The sequence below is a fragment of the Triticum aestivum genome, chromosome 3B (assembly GCF_018294505.1).
Source record: "Triticum aestivum cultivar Chinese Spring chromosome 3B, IWGSC CS RefSeq v2.1, whole genome shotgun sequence".
NCBI lineage: Eukaryota > Viridiplantae > Streptophyta > Magnoliopsida > Poales > Poaceae > Triticum > Triticum aestivum.
This window is the reverse complement of record NC_057801.1, coordinates 40,137,449-40,159,561: the sequence shown is the minus strand read 5'-3', so window position 1 is coordinate 40,159,561 and position 22,113 is coordinate 40,137,449.

Below are 22,113 nucleotides of genomic sequence, written 5' to 3'. Positions count from 1 at the left end.
CTCTCTCCCATGACTCATTGCTTAGATGACCTCATAGATGGATCTTGGTGAAACCGTAGGAAAATTTTTAATTTTCTGCAACGTTCCCCAACGGTGGCATCATGAGCTAGGTCTATGCGTAGTTTTCTATTGCACGAGTAGAACACAATTTTGTTGTGGGCGTAGATCTTGTCAACTTGCTTGCCGCTACTAGTCTTTTCTTGCTTCAGCGGTATTGTGGGATGAAGCGGCCCGGACCGACCTTACACGTACGCTTACATGAGACAGGTTCCACCGACTGACATGCACTAGTTGCATAAGGTGGCTAGCGGGTGTCTGTCTCTCCTACTTTAGTTGGAGCGGATTAGATGAAAAGGGTCCTTATGAAGGGTAAATAGAAGTTGAGAAAATCACGTTGTGGTTATTCATAGGTAAGAAAACGTTCTTGCTAGAACCCAATTGCAGCCACGTAAAAGATGCAACAACAATTAGAGGACGTCTAACTTGTTTTTGCAGCAATTGTCATGTGATGTGATATGGCCAGAAGTTGTGATGAATGATGAATGATATATTGTGATGTATGAGATCATGTTCTTGTAATAGGAATCACGACTTGCATGTCGATGAGTATGACAACCGGCAGGAGCCATAGGAGTTGTCTTTATTTTTTGTATGACCCGCGTGTCATTGAAGAACGCCATGTAAATTACTTTACTTTATTGCTAAACGCGTTAGCCATAGAAGTAGAAGTAGTCGATTGGCGTGACAACTTCATGAAGACACAATGATGGAGATCATGATGATGGAGATCATGGTGTCATGCCGGTGATGAAGATGATCATGAAGCCCCGAAGATGGAGATCGAAGGAGCTATATGATATTGGCCATATCATGTCACTACTATATAATTGCATGTGATGTTTATTATGTTTTATGCATCTTGTTTACTTAGAACGGTAGTAAATAAGATGATCCCTTATAATAATTTCAAGAAAGTGTTCCCCCTAACTGTGCACCGTTGCTAAAGTTCGTCGTTTCGAAGCACCACGTGATGATCGGGTGTGATAGATCCTTACGTTCACATACAACGGGTGTAATACATATTTACACATGCAGAACACTTAGGGTTAACTTGACGAGCCTAGCATGTACAGACATGGCCTCGGAACACAAAGACCGAAAGGTCGAACATGAGTTGTATGGAAGATACGATCAACATGGAGATGTTCACCGATGATGACTAGTCCGTCTCACGTGATGATCGGACACGGCCTAGTCGACTCGGATCGTGTAACACTTAGATGACTAGAGGGATGTCTATATGAGTGGGAGTTCATTAAATAATTTGATTCGATGAACTTAATTATCATGAACTTAGTCTAAAACTTTGCAAAATATGTCTTGTAGATCAAATGGCCAACGCTCATGTCAACATGAACTTCAACGCGTTCCTAGAGAAAACCAAGCTGAAAGATGATGGCAGCAACTATTCGGACTGGGTCCAGAACCTGAGGATCATCCTCATAGCAGCTAAGAAAGATTATGTCCTAGATGCACTGCTAGGTGAAGCACCCATCCCAGAGAACCAAGACGTTATGAACACTTGGCAATCACGCGCTGATGATTACTCCCTCGTTCAGGGCGGCATGCTTTACAACTTAGAACCGGGGCTCCAAAAGCATTTTGAGAAGCACGGAGCATATGAGATGTTCGAGGAGCTGAAAATGGTTTTCCAAGCTCATGCCCAGGTCGAGAGATATGAAGTCTCCGACAAGTTCTATAGTTGTAAGATGGAGGAAAACAGTTCTGTCAGTGCACATACTCAAAATGTCTGGGTTGCAGAACCGCCTGTACCAGTTGGAGATCAATCTCCCAGAAGAGGCGGTCATTGACAGAATCCTTCAGTTGCTCCCACCGAGCTACAAGAACTTTGTGTTGAACTACAATATGCAGGGGATGGTGAAGACCATTCCTGAAGTATTCTCAATGCTGAAGTCAGCAGAGGTTGAAATCAAGAAAGAACATGAAGTGTTGATGGTCAATAAGGCCACTAAGTTTGAGAAGGGCAAGGGTAAGAAGAACTTCAAGAAGGACGGTAAAGATGTTGCCGCGCCCGGTAGGCCAGTTGCCGGGAAGAAGTCAAAGAATGGACCCAAGCCTGAGACTGAGTGCTTTTATTGCAAGGGGAAGGGTCACTGGAAGCGGAACTGCCCCAAATACTTAGCGGACAAGAAGGCCGGCAACACTAAAGGTATATTTGATATACATGTAATTGATGTGTACCTTACCAGTACTCGTAGTAACTCCTGGGTATTTGATACCGGTGCCGTTGCTCACATTTGTAACTGACAGCAGGAGCTGCAGAATAAGCGGAGACTGGCGAAGGACGAGGTGACGATGCGTGTCGGGAATGGTTCCAAGGTCGATGTGATCGCCGTTGGCACGCTGCCTCTACATTTACCTACGGGATTAGTTTTAAACCTCAATAATTGTTATTTAGTGCCAAGTTTGAGCATGAACATTGTATCTGGATCTCGTTTGATACGAGATGGCTACTCATTTAAATCCGAGAATAATGGTTGTGCTATTTATATGAGAGATATGTTTTATGGTCATGCCCTTATGGTCAATGGTTTATTCTTAATGAATCTCGAACGTAATGTTACACATATTCATAGTGTGAATACCAAAAGATGTAAAGTTGATAACGATAGTCCCACATACTTGTGGCACTGCCGCCTTGGTCACATTGGTGTCAAGCGCATGAAGAAGCTCCATGCTGATGGACTTTTAGAGTCTCTAGATTATGAATCATTTGACACATGCGAACCATGCCTCATGGGCAAAATGACCAAGACCCCGTTCTCTGGAACAATGGAGCAAGCAACCAACTTATTGGAAATCATACATACTGATGTGTGTGGTCCAATGAGCGTTGAGGCTCGCGGAGCATATCATTATGTTCTCACTCTCACTGATGACTTGAGTAGATATGGGTATGCCTACTTGATGAAACACAAGTCTGAGACCTTTGAAAAGTTCAAGGAATTTCAGAATGAAGTAGAGAATCAACGTGACTAAAAGATAAAGTTCTTACGATCGGATCGTGGAGGAGAATACTTCTGTCACGAATTTGGTACACACTTAAGAAAATGTGGAATCGTTTCACAACTCACGCCGCCTGGAAAACCTCAGTAATGGTGTGTCCGAACGTCGTAATCGCACTCTATTGGATATGGTGCGATCTATGATGTCTCTTACCGATTTACCGCTATCATTTTGGGGATACGCTCTAGAGACAGCTACATTCACTTTAAATAGGGCACCGTCTAAATCCTTTGAGACGACACCGTATGAATTATGGTTTGGGAAGAAACCTAAGCTGTCGTTTCTAAAAGTTTGGGGATGCGATGCTTATGTCAAGAAACTTCATCCTGAAAAGCTCGAACCCAAGTCGGAAAAATGCGTCTTCATAGGATACCCCAAGGAAACCATTGGGTATACCTTCTACTTAAGATCCGAGGGCAAGATCTTTGTTGCCAAGAACGGATCCTTTCTGGAAAAAGAGTTTCTCTCGAAAGGAGTAAGTGGGAGGAAAGTAGAACTCGATGAAGTACTACCTCTTGAACCGGAAAGTAGTGCAGCACAGGAAAACGTTCCTGTGGTGCCTACACCGACTGGAGAGGAAATTAATGATGATGATCAAGGTACTTCTGATCAAGTTGCTACTGAACTTCGTAGGTCCACAAGGACACGTTCCACACCAGAGTGGTATGACAACCCGGTCCTGGAAATCATGTTGTTAGACAACGGTGAACCTTCGAACTATGAAGAAGCGATGGTGGGCCTAGATTCCAACAAATGTCTAGAAGCCATGAAATCCGAGATAGAATCCATCTATGAAAACAAAGTATGGACTTTGACTGACTTGCCCGATGATCGGCGAGCGATAGAAAACAAATGGGTCTTTAAGAAGAAGACGGACGCTGATGGTAACACTACTAGGGAAAACCTTATACACAGAACTTTAGCAGTAGCGTGGGTCAAAAATGCACGCTGGTGCTAAATAGCAGCAGCGCGCCTGCCGAAACCACGCTGCAGATAGTGTCATAGCAGTAGCGCGTCTCGGTGAATACACGTTACTACCAAAATTCTCACGGCTTAGCCGATATGGTACACATAGTAGCAGCGATCTATATGGAACCGCGCTACTGCTACTTTCTTTGTAGCAGCGTGTTTTGCTCTAAACTCGCTACTACTAAAGGATATAAAATTAAATGAAAAGCAAATAGAAAGGTAATTGAAAATGAAAGAAATAGAAGAAGGTGAAAGGAAAAAAATAAAATGTGGAGAAAAATAAATGAAAAAGGGAAAAAGGAGAAAGTAGTAGCAGTAGCGCGTATCCGAGAATGCGCTGTAGCTAACGTAGCAGCAGCGCGCTTTCAGGAAAGCGCTACTACTACTTCTGACTTAACCACCGCGTTCGTCCTTCCCCACAGCCACTTCCCCCAAATTGAACTCCTCCGCTCTCGCCGCCACCGTCTCCCGTCGGTCGCCGCGCGCTCTCCGCACACCCTCTACGCCGCCCCCGACCCCGGATTCAACGCCGCCCCCGCCCCCGACCTCAACGCCGCCCCGGACGCCGCCCCGCCCCAAGCCCGACCTCGACGCCGCCTGCCCCTCTCTCGCCGCAGGCACCGATCGAGGTGAGCACGCCTGCTGCTCCTCCTCCCCTACCTCTGCCTAGATAGGGTTCTTCAAATTTTAGTTGCATCAAATAGTTAGGGTTCATCTATGGGTGGAAATGAATTGGATACAGATGCGTCTGGGATTTTTTCTTAGGTGATGTTTTCTTAGATGATGAATAAACACTAGTGTAATGCATAATAAAACGAGTAAAATTTGACCTTCTTCTATTTGGTTAGTAAGAACTAGTTAGTAAGAACTAGGTACTAATTAGGTGATTTTTTAGTTAAAGCAATTTTTCCCGCGTTGACGTGGACGATGCCTATCCCGCATCCTCGTCGTCGAGTCGGCGGAGGACGACACCTGCTTGACCAGATCGGCCATGTCCGGGACTGGGCTCCGCCGGGGTGGTACTGGGAGGCGCTACCTACCGGGGAGCGCAGGTTGGTGAGGAGCCAGCCTGTCGTTGACCCGAACCTTCTTTGGTGGCGGTCGCGTGGGCCAGTGACGATCCAGAGGCTCGAGGACTCCGCGGAGGTGGTGCGTCACCGTGTCAGTGAGGAGGATGCGCACGTCCGTCGCTACTTGTTTGCGTTGGAGCACAGGCCGTTCTCCAATACCTGGCAGGTTCTCCGGGGATCTCACTGGAGCTATGATCATGATGGTGCCTTCTCTGTGGGTGTCCACCGCCCGCGCCGATACCCGTCGTGTGCTAGAGTTTTAGTTGTATTAGTGATGTTATATGTATGACACTATTCGTGATGTATTAGTGATAATATTCGATGATGTACTGACGCATGAGATGATTTACTTTTGCTTATTGAATGCATGCTAATTTGAGTCCTATAAGATATTTTGAAATGTATATCTTGTGTTGCTCAATATCCAAGTGGCCGGTCATGTTTGCAGGTTACACCTTCGAGTGGCCTATGTTTTGCCGGAGTGTTGATTCATTTCCGTTCCGGCAAATTTCAGGCGCTCGATATGTCCTATTTTTGCAAAGGTCATGCCGGATTTTTCTGTGAATTTTGGCATGACTTGTGCTAGAATATGTAGGAAATATTGAGTGCCCCGGATTTGTGTGTTGAGTATCTTAGTAGTTGTCTTCGATCGATTTTCATTTAATGTTTTAACTATGAACATAGGAAATGTCTGACGACGAGAAGGATTTCGGTATTTGCAAATACTACAAAGACGAGCGCGGCCTGTGCGACGGAATCTTCCTAGATGATGATAGGCGCTTCAGCATCAAGCTGGACGAGAACTTCGAAGTGGATACAGTAAGTCACAACGACAAGTCTTTTTTCGTAATTAAGCATGACATCTGCTTCATTTGCTTCAACTTATATTTTTTTATTATTCTACTAGCGTATCCCCTGCCATGCAAGAGTTTTTGTATTGGATAAGATAGGTTTTAGTCATAGTATGGAGGAAAAGAAAGTTTACTTGAAGACCGAGCATGGTTATATTTTCCATGCAAAGTTATACAATTCAGACGACTACACCTATTTTGGATGCAAAACATGGCGAGCACTATGCAAGACTTATGCATTTGAGCCTGATATGGTTATCACCTTTGATATTCGTCCGTAAGATGATATTGAAGGTAATACCGACATCTGGTTCGATGTGCAAATGCCTCCAGTTATAACATTATGTAAGTTTCTCAACCATATTTATGTCTTTGATATTGTTTATTCAAAAATAGTTGACAACTAATTTGTATTGTCAGCTTATTTCCGTGCAAGCAAACATGTCTAGCGCTTGGTAGACAGGACCGTATACTTGCCTGGGGCTGAACTCAACTGCGAGGAGCTCAGTCATTATGTTTCATGGCTTGAGGATCTTGATACTGTCAAGACAAATTTTCTTCCTGCATTTAGAAATGTTAGTACTGAAAATGTGCGACCAATAGTATTCGTAATGAACTACGGTCACATCTATTTAGGAAGGATGGTAAGATTTTTACTATTTGTCATCGGTGCATCTTTTCCATACATTATTTTTGAAGCTAAACTTCATTGCTAAGTATGTTACCATACGATGTTCTTCAACAGGGACTCCCGATGAATGTTGTGCCTTATGGGATCGAGACTAAAGGTACCATGAGTATTATCAGCTTACGGCCAAGATATCCTACAGATTACTTTAGTGCATTCAAGATTAGCGGCGGATGCTTAATAGTGCAAGACTGGACCAAATATGTGATGGGGGAGCACAGAGAAGTACTAGGGGGTAGCAAACAGATGCGCTACCCACGATTAGGAGACAGGTTCATCTGCATGCTCCAGTTTGATCGAGGAGGAGAGCTATATATGTTTTATGTTATTTTACCTAAGAGAGAGCAGCAGGAGTGATTAGCTAGCTAGAAATGAGTTTGAGGATGATGATGTGCTACACTATTACTATGATGATAAAATAGCTAGTGTTGGTGGTAATGACTATGATGATTATTATTAGCTAGTGTTAGTGCTGATTAAATAAATACTGTTGGTGGTAATGACTATGATGATGATTAAATAGCTTGTGCTGGCGGATTAGATTCAAGTGGAGGCAACATGTGGTGCACATCGAAAGTACTACTAGTCCAAACTAGATCAAGCTTGGATTAGTAGTATACTTTTGACATGCACCACATATTGCCTCCACTTGAACCTAATCCACCTTCATTTAATACACTGTTATGGACATAATGATGTAAACCTCATAATAGCTGGTATTGTACCAATATTTGTATGATGGCGCATAAATACACTAAAAAAATACTAGTAGCGATGGAAAGAAAACACGCTGCAAGTAGATACCTTAGCAGTAGCGTGGTATTGAACAAACGCTGCAGCTATTTGTCCTAGCAGTAGCACGTGCTGGCACGTGTTACTGCTAAGCAATAGCTGTAGCGCCTTATTAGTAGCGCGGCCACCCGCGCTACTAGTGGGCACAAAACACACGCTACTGCTAGGGTTTTCCCTAGTAGTGTAATATTACCATCTATAAAGCTCGACTTGTCGCTAAGGGTTATCGACAAGTTCAAGGGGTTGACTACGATGAGACTTTCTCTCCCGTAGCGAAGCTGAAGTCCGTCTGAATCATGTTAGCAATTGCCGCATACTATGATTATGAGATATGGCAGATGGACGTCAAAACAGCATTCCTTAACGGGCATCTTAAGGAAGAACTGTATATGATGCAGCCGGAGGGTTTTGTCGGTCCTAAGAATGCTAACAAAGTGTGCAAGCTCCAGCAATCCATTTATGGGCTGGTGCAAGCATCTCGGAGCTGGAACATTCGCTTTGATGAGATGATCAAAGCGTTTTGGTTTATGCAAACTTATGGAGAAGCCTGCGTTTACAAGAAAGTGAGTGGGAGCTCCGTAGCATTTCTCATATTATATGTAGATGACATACTTTTGATGGGAAATGATATAGAATTCTTGGACAGCATTAAGGCCTACTTGAATAAGTGTTTTCCAATGAACGACCTTGGAGAAGCTGCTTACATATTAGGCATCAAGATCTATAGGGATAGATCGAGACGCCTCATAGGTCTTTCACAAAGCACATACCTTTATAAGATTTTGAAGAAGTTCAAAATGGATCAGTCCAAGAAGGGGTTCTTGCCTGTATTGCAAGGTGTGAGATTGAGCTCGGCTCAATGCCCGACCACGAAAAAAGATAAAGAAGAGATGAGTCTCATCCCCTATGCCTTAGCCATAGGATCTATTATGTATGCCATGCTATGTACCAGACCTGATGTAAACCTTGCCGTAAGTTTGGTAGGAAGGTACCAAAGTAATCCCGGCAAGGAACACTGGACAGCGGTCAAGAATATCCTGAAGTACCTGAAAAGGACAAAGGACATGTTTCTCGTTTATGGAGGTGACGAAGAGCTCGTCGTAAAGGGTTACGTCGACGCTAGCTTCGACACAGATCTGGATGACTCTAAGTCACAAACCGGATACGTGTATATGTTGAATGGTGGAGCAGTAAGCTGGTGCAGCTACAAGCAGAGCGTCGTGGGGAGATCTACATGTGAAGCGGAATACATGGCAGCCTCGGAGGCAGCGCATGAAGCAATTTGGGTGAAGGAGCTCATCACCGACCTAGGAGTCATACCCAATGCGTCGGGGCCGATCAAACTCTTCTGTGACAACACTGGAGCTATTTCCCATGCCAAGGAGCCCAGGTTTCACAAGAAGACCAGGCACATCAAGCGTCACTTCAACTCCATCCGTGAAAATGTTCAAGATGGAGACATAGATATTTGCAAAGTACATACGGATCTGAATGTCGCAGATCCGTTGACTAGACCTCTTTCGCGAGCAAAACATGATCAACACCAGAACTCTATGGGTGTTCGATTCATCACAACGTAACTAGATTATTAACTCTAGTGCAAGTGGGAGACTGTTGGAAATATGCCATAGAGGCAATAATAAAAGGATTATTATTATATTTCCTTGTTCGTGATAATTGTCTTTTATTCATGCTATAATTGTATTATCCGGAAATCGTAATACACGTGTGAATACATAGACCACCATACGTCCCTAGTAAGCCTCTAGTTGACTAGCTCGTTGATCAACAGATAGTCATGGTTTCCTCACTATGGACATTTGGATGTCGTTGATAATGGGATCACATCATTAGGAGAATGATGTGATGGACAAGACCCAATCCTAAGCATAGCACAAGATCGTGTAGTTCGTTTTGCTAGAGCTTTTCCAATGTCAAGTATCTCTTCCTTAGACCACGAGATCGTGTAACTCCCGGATACCGTAGGAGTGCTTTCGGTGTACCAAACGTCACAACGTAACTGGGTGACTATAAAGGTGCACTACAGGTATCTCCGAAAGTGTCTGTTGGGTTGACACGGATCGAGACTGGGATTTGTCACTCCGTATGACGGAGAGGTATCACTGGGCCCACTCGGTAGTGCATCATCATAATGAGCTCAGAGTGACCAAGTGTCTGGTCACGGGATCATGCATTACGGTACGAGTAAAGTGACTTGCCGGTAACGAGACTGAACGAGGTATTGGGATACCGACGATCGAGTCTCGGGCAAGTAACATACCGACTGACAAAGGGAATAGTATACGTGGTTGCTTGAATCCTCGACATCGTGGTTCATCCGATGACATCATCGAGGAGCATGTGGGAGCCAACATGGGTATCCAGATCCCATTGTTGGTTATTGACCGGAGAGCCGTCTCGGTCATGTCTGCGTGTCCCCCGAACCCGTAGGGTCTACACACTTAAGTTTCGGTGACGCTAGAGTTATTAGGAAGACTTGTATGTGATTACCGAATGTTGTTCGGAGTCCTGGATGAGATCCCGGACGTCATGAGGAGTTCCGGAAGGGTCCGGAGGTAAAGATTTATATATGGGAAGTTGTCATGCGGACACCGGAAAGTTTCGGGGGCATATCGGTGTTATACCGGGGCCACTGGAAGGGTTCCGGGGGTCCACCGGGAGGGGCCACCGCTCTCGGAGGGCCTCATGGGCCGCATGGGGCAGGGAACCAGCCCCTGGAGGGCTGGGCGCCCCCCCCCTTGGGCCCATGCGCCTAGGGTTGGGAGGGGGGGAACCCTAAAGGGGGCGCACCCCCTTGCTTGGGGGGCAAGCCCCCCTCCCTGGCCGCCGCCCCCCCTCTAGATCTCATCTAGAGGGGGCGGCCCCTTCCCCCTTCCCCTATAAATAGAGGGGTGAGGGGAGGGCTGAACACCTGATCCAAGGTGCAGCCCCTCCCCTCCCCAACACCTCTCCTCCTCCGTTGAGCGCTTGGCGAAGCCCTGTCGGAGTACTGCCTCTCCACCATCATCATGCCATCGTGCTGCTGCTGGAGCCTTCTTCCTCAACCTCTCCTTTCCCCTTGATGGATCAAGAAGGAGGAGACGTCGTCCGTACCGTACGTGTGTTGAACGCGGAGGTGCTGTCCGTTCAGCACTTGGTCATCGGTGATTTGAATCACGGCGAGTACGACTCCATCATCACCGTTCCCTTGAACGCTTCTGCACGCGATCTACAAGTGGTATGTAGATGCAATCTCTCTCCCATGACTCGTTGCTTAGATGAACTCATAGATGGATCTTGGTGAAACCGTAGGAAAAATTTTCATTTTCTGCAACGTTCCCCAACACGTGGTCACCGCGTGATCGTGGCGTCGCCATGCATTCTGGGCGGCCTAGGCCTGTCTAGTGGGTTGGGTACTCCCCCGGTAGGTGCTAGGAAGAAAATTACAACATAAGATTCTCATGAGGAGATCGATCTATACTCAAACATGAATTATCAGCCAAGTGTTTGATTAGTGGTGCGGGAAATGCACATGGCTAATGGGCGTGTGTTTTGGCTGAGGATGATCAGTTACTAAGAAGACGGTCTTCACAAATTTTCAGCTCAAAAGGAGGAGCCTAGGTGGTACTTGCTTTGCAAAGTACCACATTGGACATAAATACGAAAGATGAAGTTGGGCTCAAAATAATGAATGGATGGAGCTGAAATTTGGTGGAGGATGGTTATTTGAGCATAGGAAAGCACTGTAGAAAATGGTACCATTTGGACATGCCAAAGTGGTACTTCCTTCACAATGCTCTTCTCTGGACAGAAACTTCGGAAAATTAGTGAGAGAAATTGGCTAAATAAAATGAGCTCAAATTTGATGCAGGTAACACAGGCATATAGAATATGTGGCAAAAATCCAACTCATTAGGATATGCATAGCTAGTACTTCTTTCACAAAGGTTCTAGGTGGACAAAAACTTTGGAAATTTGCCGAGGAAGATTCACTGGGCAAATGGAGCTGAATTTTGTCATGAGGTAATGATTTGGATAGGAAAGAGTGCCCAAAAATTTTGAGGGCAACCAAGAATATATAAATAGCACTTCCTTCACAATGCTCTTCTCTGGACAGAAACTTCGGAAAATTAGTGAGATAAATTGGCTAAATGAACTAAGCTCAAATTTGGTGTAGGTAAGTTACATAGGCATATAGAATATGTGGCAAAAATCCAACTCATTAGGATATGCATAGCTAGTACTTCTTTCACAAAGGTTCTAGGTGGACAAAAAATTTGGAAATTCGCCGAGGAAGATTTACTGGGCAAATGGAGCTGAATTTTGTCATGAGGCAATGATTTGGATAGGAAATAGTGCCCAAAAATTTTGAGGGCAATCAAGAATATATAAATAGCACTTCCTTCACAAAGTGTTGTTCTGAACAGAATAGGAAAATGAATATTGTTGAATTATTTTTCAACTAGGCAAGGAAGGTTTTTTGCATATTTGACGAAGATATGACACAAAGAATTTATGAGATTTTTTGGAAATTTTGGGAATGACAGAAATATAGGTTGCTTCACAACCTAGGGTAAAATTGAGACATGGACATGACACATAGGCAAAACTGATGAGGTGGCGCGTAGTCATAGCAACGGACCACCTATATTGGTTATGATCACCTAGAAATAAGGCAGCGGACCAGTGCTATATGCTTTATGACCATTTCGTGTAAGGAAATTACGACCTTTCTGACCAAAATGGTCGTTATAGTTTAGGGTTTGGAGCCCCCCGAACAACTTTTGACCAATTGGTCTAAAATGATCATAGATCTATGACCAATTTTTCTAGGATCACTGACAGAAGGTCACTTGTTGACATATTTCTTGTAGTGACTGTCGTATCACTACTAAAAAAAGGGCTATAGATGGGATTGACACTAATGACGCACCAGACAAGTGGTGCGCCATTAGTATATACTAATGGCGCACCACCTTCTGATGCGCCATTAGAGTTGAAACTACTAATGGCGCACCTGGCACACGGTGCGCCATTAGTATCAATTTTTTTTTGAACTAGTGCGCCTGTCCAAACATACTAATGGCGCATCCGCAGGTAGTGCGCCATTACTAGTTGTAACTAGTAATGGCGCACCTGCCAGAGAGTGCGCCACTAATGTTGTTTTTTTATTATTTTTTTTATTCCTTTTTTTGCAAAACTACTAATGGCGCACTCGCACGCGGTGCGCCATTACTAGTTTAAACTAGTAATGGCGCACCGTGGTGTAGTGCGCCATTAGTATGTTCTTTTTTTTTGCAAAACTACTAATGGCGCACCACCAGGGGGTGCGCCATTAGTAACCTGGATTACTAATGGCGCATTTGTGGTTGGTGCGCCATTAGTAAGTGGGCAGCAACAAGATATTTCTCTCCCACACTAACTTTCTCCCCACTTCATTCTCTCCACCGCCTCCTCCTTGTCTCGGGTGCCTCCTCTTTTTCACCTCATTTCCACCATAAATTCATTCAAATTAGGTATTTAAGTTACCTTGTTTTGCTAGGTAAGTAAGGGCGGAAGCTATATTTATGTTGTTCTCCCTACAACAATGTGCACATGCACTTCTTATGGCCTAGCTAGATCTATGTATGTTCGTGGTGTTGCATATGTTTGTGGTTTTGCATATGTGTTTGTGTTTGGAGGTGTACCGGTATTTGAAATGTGATAGTTGCCAATATTTTGCCGGAATGTTGATTCATTTCCGTTTCGGCGAGAATTTTGGCATTAAGCATTCTTTTTGGTCCTATTTTTAGGGAAAGTCATGCCAAATTTTTTCTTGGTTCTAAAATATCGTTTTGCTCTACCCCGCAGGCGACCATGGTCCGCACGATGACCGAAGGCATCGTGAATAGGTTTTTGAGGTCCGCGAAGGCCGAGATGCTTCAAAAGAACGAGACGGAGATAAGCTGTCCGTGTCGAAGATGCAAGCTGAATAGCCTTATTGCGGACCCGGATTCCGGGCAGGTGCGGGACCACCTGCTCTTGCGTGGTTTCATGGGTGGCTATCGGTGGTAAGGTGATGAAGATGACTACGAAGTCGTCCATGGGGGCCGGGCAAGAAATGAGGAAGGGCAGCAAGACAACCACCGCGGCTCGGGTGGGCGAGAAGACGAAGAATCCACAGGAGATGATCACGACGGTGATGTTGTACACAATCATCATGTAGAAGAAGATGCAGGACATGATGATGATGCTGGCGGAGCAGACGAAGCTGGACCATCGATGGGCTGGGTGCAGGACCCTCATATTCAAGAGCTGTTTCTCAAGCAGACGGATAACGCAAGAGCTGCCGCCCGAGAGAAAGCCAAGATGGATCAACTTGAGTTAGACGCGGTTACTCCATTTTATGAAGGATGCAGGCCCGAGGATACCCGCCTGAAAGTAACGCTCATGGCTCTGGAGATGAAGGTAAAACACAAAATGACCGACGCATGCTTCGACGAGAACATGTCTTTCTGGCACGAACGTCTTCCCAAGGGGAACAAGTGCCCGACCAGTTTGGAGGAGGCAAAGAAAATCGTGTGTCCTCTGGATTTACCGCACGTGAAATACCATGTGTGCATGAACAATTGCATCATTTATCGGGACGAGCACGCGGAGTCTACCATATGTCCGGTGTGCGATGTCACTCGATACAAGAAGAGGAAGAAATCTCCTCGAAAAGTGGTGTGGTACTTTCCGATCACTCCTCGTCTGCAGCGGTATTTCGCGGACCCTAAGGTAGCAAAGCTCCTGCGTTGGCACGCGGATAGGGAGGAGAAGAAGCGAGAAGATGACGCAAATGATCCGGAGATAGATAAAAAAGACAAGATGTTGAGTCACCCTAAGGATGCGAGCCAGTGGCAAGCGTTGAACTTCGAATACCCAGAATTTGGGAATGATAGAAGGAACATCGTGCTGGGCGCGAGCACCGATGGAGTCAATCCGTTTGGCAGCCAGAGAAGCACACATAGCACCTGGCTTGTGTTTGTGTGGATGTACAACCTTCCCCCCTGGTTGTGCATGAAGAGGAAGTACATTCACATGAGTATGCTAATTGAAGGGCCGAAACAACCAGGGAACGACATCAATCTGTATCTGGGGCTGCTGAAAGAGGAGATTGACACGCTGTGGAAAACGCCAGCCAATACGTGGGACGCTGCAGAGAAAGAATATTTCCCTATGAGAGCCGCACTGCTCACGACGGTGCACGACTATCTCGGTTACGGATATCTTGCGGGGCAGGTAGTCCACGGATTTTCTGGACGCGTAAGGTGCATGGATGACACAACGTATCACCAGCTAGATAGAGATCCCGGGTCTTTGAAAACCGTGTTCATGGGACATCGAAGGTGGCTTCGCGACGATGACCCGTGGAGGAAACGCAAGGATCTGTTCGATGGTGAAACCGAACCCCGAAAACGCCCGTGTACGAGGAGCGGCGAGGAAATAGACAAGCTGTTGAAAAATTGGAAAGACTGCCCACTGCCGGGAAAGAAGCAAAAGGCGCCAGAGCCGCTGCTGAAGGTATGGAAAACAAGGTCTGTTTTCTGGGACTTGCCGTACTGGAAGATCCACCGTGTGCCTCACAGCCTTGATGTCATGCATATCACGAAGAACGTTTGCGAGAGTCTGCTTGGTACCCTGCTCAACATGCCAGAGAGGACCAAAGATGGGCTGAAAGCAAGGGCAGACTTGAAATCAATGGGCATCAGGCAGGAGCTTCACGCTATATATGATGATGATGATGATGATGATGATGATGATGATGATGATGAGGCGAAGCAGGACACAGAAAGTCGTCGCAAAGGCAAAAAGGCCAAGAAGACCGGAAATGACCACCCTCCCGCGTGCTTCACTCTAAGTCAGGAGGAGATCGAGCAGTTTTTCACCTGCCTCCTAGGAGTAAAACTTCCTTTCGGTTACACGGGGAAGATAAGCAGATACCTAGACCCAGCGAAGCAGAAGTTCAGCGGGATGAAGTCTCACGACTATCACGTGCTGATGACGCAGATACTTCCAGTTGCAATCCGTGGGATCATGGACGCGCACGTCCGTGAAACGCTATTTGGCCTATGCAACTTCTTCGACGTCATCTCTCGGAAGTCGATTGGCGTGAGGCAACTCAGAAGGCTACAGGAAGAGATCGTGGTGATACTATGCGAGCTTGAGATGTACTTCCCGTCCGCATTCTTCGACGTTATGGTGCATCTGCTGGTCCATATAGTGGAGGATATCATCCAACTCGGGCCGACGTTCCTGCACAGCATGATGCCGTTCGAAAGGATGAATGGTGTCATCAAAGGATACGTTCGCAACATGTCACGTCCAGAGGGAAGCATAGCTAGGGGCATTCTGACCGAAGAGTGCATCTCCTACTGCACGAATTATCTAGGCATCGAGAACCCCGTTGGTCTGCCCGTCAACAGGCACCTCGGCAGGCTCGCTGGATGGGGTCACCGTGAGGGTCGCCGCGAAATGCATGTCGACTTCGAGGGTTGACTCGCCGACTTTGAAAGAGCAAACCTAGTCACGCTACAACACATAGACGTGGTCGATCCTTGGGTGGTAGAGTACAAAACATTTATGAAGAAGACGTACAATGACCGAGGCCAACAGAGGACGGACGAAGATATACTCAAAGAGCATAACTCATGTTTCACGCGTTGGTTCAAGCAGAAGCTTCTGTCGTACCCTTTACATGAGGATTCTTCCGCGGAAGAACAACTCATATTCGCCTTGTCACAGGGCGCCGAGCACAACCTGATGACCTATGAGGCGTACGATATCAACGGCTACATATTCTACACCGAGGCCAAGGACATGAAGAGCGATGGTTATCAGAACTCCGGGGTAACGATGGAATCCTACACCGGTCTGTTAATTTCTAATGTGGGGAAAATGCAGGTCCTGTAGAACTAGAGACTGAAAGCTTTGTTATGTCTCTCAGTTGTTGTGGGAAATTTGCAGGCTCTGTAAAAGTAACCATGGTACCAACAGCAATGCCATCTTACTGTAGAATTAGAATACATGGATGTACATGATCAGCTCAGCTCCCAAACTGCCATTCATCACATCAATTTCCCCTTATGTAACTCCAGTCAAAATTTTATGTTGGTCTACCTAGTAGATGCCCATGGTTTGATTTTATGTTTGTTCCTATCAATACAATGCTGAGCTATGTTCCATTTTTACTGTTCTTTGTGATAGTTTTTGCAACTTTACTTCCCATCTTAAGGCAAGCCCCATTTTTACTGTTCTTTGTTAGCAGAGCTGCTTGTTTCTAAGAACTTTGATACTATTTGGATCAAAGTTAAATGAGCACATAGATGACAAAAAAAAGTTCAGATTCTAAAATGTTCATTTTGCTGCTAGTGCCCATTTTGAGTAATTGCTTAGAGGGATGATCCTGTGTGAGCTGGTGGAGTGATTTGTTTTCTACATAAAGCTCTTTAGTCAGGCTGGTTTTCATGAAATACACATGAAGCTTCACCAGCTCCTGTGGGTGTGGGATCCATGTGACATGTGACATTGCATCCATGTCCACCTGGGATAATGATTTTGCAGGTACCCCGAGAGGCCCTTGAGTTTGCCGGAATGTCGATTAACTTCCGTTCCGGCAAATTCGGGTACTCCATATGTCCTATTTTCAGCAAAGGTCATGCTGAAATTTTCCGTGAATTTTAGCATGACTTTGCTAAAAATAGGACATATGGGGTACTTGTGACTAATGCATGGGCCGGGGTATCGTAGTAGTTAATTAAGTAGGATCAAGTGCCCCGGCGTACTTGTGACTAATGCATGGCTTTTAGGGTGCCTCGGTGTCGATAAAAACCGAAATGATGAAAGCTTAGGCTTTTAGGGTGCCTCGGCGTCGAAAAACCCTCAATGATAAAAGCTTAGATTTTAGGATGCCTCGGTGTCGACAAACCCTAAATGATGAGACCATGATCATGTTCCTTGACAATAACCAACTTTTTGACCAATCTTTGTTTCTATTTAGAGAGAAACATGGCCCACAACGATGAGGCCGGGGGTTCGGGCGGCAAGGCATTCTGGGAGCTGTCCCAGGAGATGGAGGAACAACCTCACTTGTATGAGGCCGCCGCCTTCCCCACCGATTCTGAGACCACGGATGGTGCCGCCGAGGATGACCACACTGATGCCACCACTGATGGTGCTGCCGAGGATGCCACCACTGATGATGGCGGCGCACGCACAGATGGCAGCCAACCGAAGAGGCAACGGAAGGACCGGCGCCCGATCGTGCTCCGCACCCTCAAGGAGGAAGTTACTGAAGTGGACTCCAACGGGAATCCAACGGTGCCCGACCGAATAGTCAAGGGGTACTCGCTTCAGCTCGGGTGCATTGTCCGGAGCACCGTCTCGATCAACACCGAGAACCTGAGGCATCCTGACCGAGGGAATTTGCGCAACCTCCTCTTCACGAAGCTGCACGAACGATACAAGTTCCCCGCTGAATTTGCAAACACAAGCCTCAAAGGGAATAAAGTGAACAATGTTGCCCTCACGAAGATGAGCAAGGCCCTGTCTACTTGGAAAAGCAATGTGAAGAGAATGATCGAGAAAGGTGAGAGTTATCAGAAGATCAAGTTGAAAAATCCTTCGATCACCGAAGATGACTACAACGACTTCAAGATCAATTGCTCGAGCACCGCAAGCTCCCAATCAAGTGAGTGGGGGAAACAAATGCAGGAGTTGAACATAGGGGAACACACACTCGGTCCCGGCGGTTACAGAGTGGCGGAGCCTATATGGGACAAGGAGGAGGCGGACCGTGCCGAGCAAGGCCTACCGCCCCTCTTCGATAAATACGGTGACAAGCAGACCAGGAACTTCGATACCCGCCTGAAAGTAACGCTCATGGCTCTGGAGATGAAGGTAAAACACAAAATGACCGACGCATGCTTCGACGAGAACATGTCTTTCTGGCACGAACGTCTTCCCAAGGGGAACAAGTGCCCGACCAGTTTGGAGGAGGCAAAGAAAATCGTGTGTCCTCTGGATTTACCGCACGTGAAATACCATGTGTGCATGAACAATTGCATCATTTATCGGGACGAGCACGCGGAGTCTACCATATGTCCGGTGTGCGATGTCACTCGATACAAGAAGAGGAAGAAAGCTCCTCGAAAAGTGGTGTGGTACTTTCCGATCACTCCTCGTCTGCAGCGGTATTCCGCGGACCCTAAGGTAGCAAAGCTCCTGCGTTGGCACGCGGATAGGGAGGAGAAGAAGCGAGAAGATGACGCAAATGATCCGGAGATAGATAAAAAAGACAAGATGTTGAGTCACCCTAAGGATGCGAGCCAGTGGCAAGCGTTGAACTTCGAATACCCAGAATTTGGGAACGATAGAAGGAACATCGTGCTGGGCGCGAGCACCGATGGAGTCAATCCGTTTGGCAGCCAGAGAAGCACACATAGCGCCTGGCTTGTGTTTGTGTGGATGTACAACCTTCCCCCCTGGTTGTGCATGAAGAGGAAGTACATTCACATGAGTATGCTAATTGAAGGGCCGAAACAACCAGGGAACGACATCAATCTGTATCTGGGGCTGCTGAAAGAGGAGATTGACACGCTGTGGAAAACGCCAGCCAATACGTGGGACGCCGCAGAGAAAGAATATTTCCCTATGAGAGCCGCACTGCTCACGACGGTGCACGACTATCTCGGTTACGGATATCTTGCGGGGCAGGTAGTCCACGGATTTTCTGGACGCGTAAGGTGCATGGATGACACAACGTATCACCAGCTAGATAGAGATCCCGGGTCTTTGAAAACCGTGTTCATGGGACATCGAAGGTGGCTTCGCGACGATGACCCGTGGAGGAAACGCAAGGATCTGTTCGATGGTGAAACCGAACCCCGAAAACGCCCGTGTACGAGGAGCGGCGAGGAAATAGACAAGCTGTTGAAAAATTGGAAAGACTGCCCACTGCCGGGAAAGAAGCAAAAGGCGCCAGAGCCGCTGCTGAAGGTATGGAAAACAAGGTCTATTTTCTGGGACTTGCCGTACTGGAAGATCCACCGTGTGCCTCACAGCCTTGATGTCATGCATATCACGAAGAACGTGTGCGAGAGTCTGCTTGGTACCCTGCTCAACATGCCAGAGAGGACCAAAGATGGGCTGAAAGCAAGGGCAGACTTGAAATCAATGGGCATCAGGCAGGAGCTTCACGCTATATATGATGATGATGATGATGATGATGATGATGATGATGATGATGATGAGGCGAAGCAGGACACAGAAAGTCGTCGCAAAGGCAAAAAGGCCAAGAAGACCGGAAATGACCACCCTCCCGCGTGCTTCACTCTAAGTCAGGAGGAGATCGAGCAGTTTTTCACCTGCCTCCTAGGAGTAAAACTTCCTTTCGGTTACACGGGGAAGATAAGCAGATACCTAGACCCAGCGAAGCAGAAGTTCAGCGGGATGAAGTCTCACGACTATCACGTGCTGATGACGCAGATACTTCCAGTTGCAATCCGTGGGATCATGGACGCGCACGTCCGTGAAACGCTATTTGGCCTATGCAACTTCTTCGACGTCATCTCTCGGAAGTCGATTGGCGTGAGGCAACTCAGAAGGCTACAGGAAGAGATCGTGGTGATACTATGCGAGCTTGAGATGTACTTCCCGTCCGCATTCTTCGACGTTATGGTGCATCTGCTGGTCCATATAGTGGAGGATATCATCCAACTCGGGCCGACGTTCCTGCACAGCATGATGCCGTTCGAAAGGATGAATGGTGTCATCAAAGGATACGTTCGCAACATGTCACGTCCAGAGGGAAGCATAGCTAGGGGCATTCTGACCGAAGAGTGCATCTCCTACTGCACGAATTATCTAGGCATCGAGAACCCCGTTGGTCTGCCCGTCAACAGGCACCTCGGCAGGCTCGCTGGATGGGGTCACCGTGAGGGTCGCCGCGAAATGCATGTCGACTTCGAGGGTCGACTCGCCGACTTTGAAAGAGCAAACCTAGTCACGCTACAACACATAGACGTGGTCGATCCTTGGGTGGTAGAGTACAAAACATTTATGAAGAAGACGTACAATGACCGAGGCCAACAGAGGACGGACGGAGATATACTCAAAGAGCACAACTCATGTTTCACGCGTTGGTTCAAGCAGAAGCTTCTGTCGTACCCTTTACATGAGGATTCTTCCGCGGAAGAACAACTCATATTCGCCTTGTCACAGGGCGCCGAGCACAACCTGATGACCTATGAGGCGTACGATATCAACGGCTACATATTCTACACCGAGGCCAAGGACATGAAGAGCGATGGTTATCAGAACTCCGGGGTAACGATGGAATCCTACACCGGTCTGTTAATTTCTAATGTGGGGAAAATGCAGGTCCTGTAGAACTAGAGACTGAAAGCTTTGTTATGTCTCTCAGTTGTTGTGGGAAATTTGCAGGCTCTGTAAAAGTAACCTGGTACCAACAGCAATGCCATCTTACTGTAGAATTAGAATACATGGATGTACATGATCAGCTCAGCTCCCAAACTGCCATTCATCACATCAATTTCCCCTTATGTAACTCCAGTCAAAATTTTATGTTGGTCTACCTAGTAGATGCCCATGGTTTGATTTTATGTTTGTTCCTATCAATACAATGCTGAGCTATGTTCCATTTTTACTGTTCTTTGTGATAGTTTTTGCAACTTTACTTCCCATCTTAAGGCAAGCCCCATTTTTACTGTTCTTTGTTAGCAGAGCTGCTTGTTTCTAAGAACTTTGATACTATTTGGATCAAAGTTAAATGAGCACATAGATGACAAAAAAAAGTTCAGATTCTAAAATGTTCATTTTGCTGCTAGTGCCCATTTTGAGTAATTGCTTAGAGGGATGATCCTGTGTGAGCTGGTGGAGTGATTTGTTTTCTACATAAAGCTCTTTAGTCAGGCTGGTTTTCATGAAATACACATGAAGCTTCACCAGCTCCTGTGGGTGTGGGATCCATGTGACATGTGACATTGCATCCATGTCCACCTGGGATAATGATTTTGCAGGTACCCCGAGAGGCCCTTGAGTTTGCCGGAATGTCGATTAACTTCCGTTCCGGCAAATTCGGGTACTCCATATGTCCTATTTTCAGCAAAGGTCATGCTGAAATTTTCCGTGAATTTTAGCATGACTTTGCTAAAAATAGGACATATGGGGTACTTGTGACTAATGCATGGGCCGGGGTATCGTAGTAGTTAATTAAGTAGGATCAAGTGCCCCGGCGTACTTGTGACTAATGCATGGCTTTTAGGGTGCCTCGGTGTCGATAAAAACCGAAATGATGAAAGCTTAGGCTTTTAGGGTGCCTCGGCGTCGAAAAACCCTCAATGATAAAAGCTTAGATTTTAGGATGCCTCGGTGTCGACAAACCCTAAATGATGAGACCATGATCATGTTCCTTGACAATAACCAACTTTTTGACCAATCTTTGTTTCTATTTAGAGAGAAACATGGCCCACAACGATGAGGCCGGGGGTTCGGGCGGCAAGGCATTCTGGGAGCTGTCCCAGGAGATGGAGGAACAACCTCACTTGTATGAGGCCGCCGCCTTCCCCACCGATTCTGAGACCACGGATGGTGCCGCCGAGGATGACCACACTGA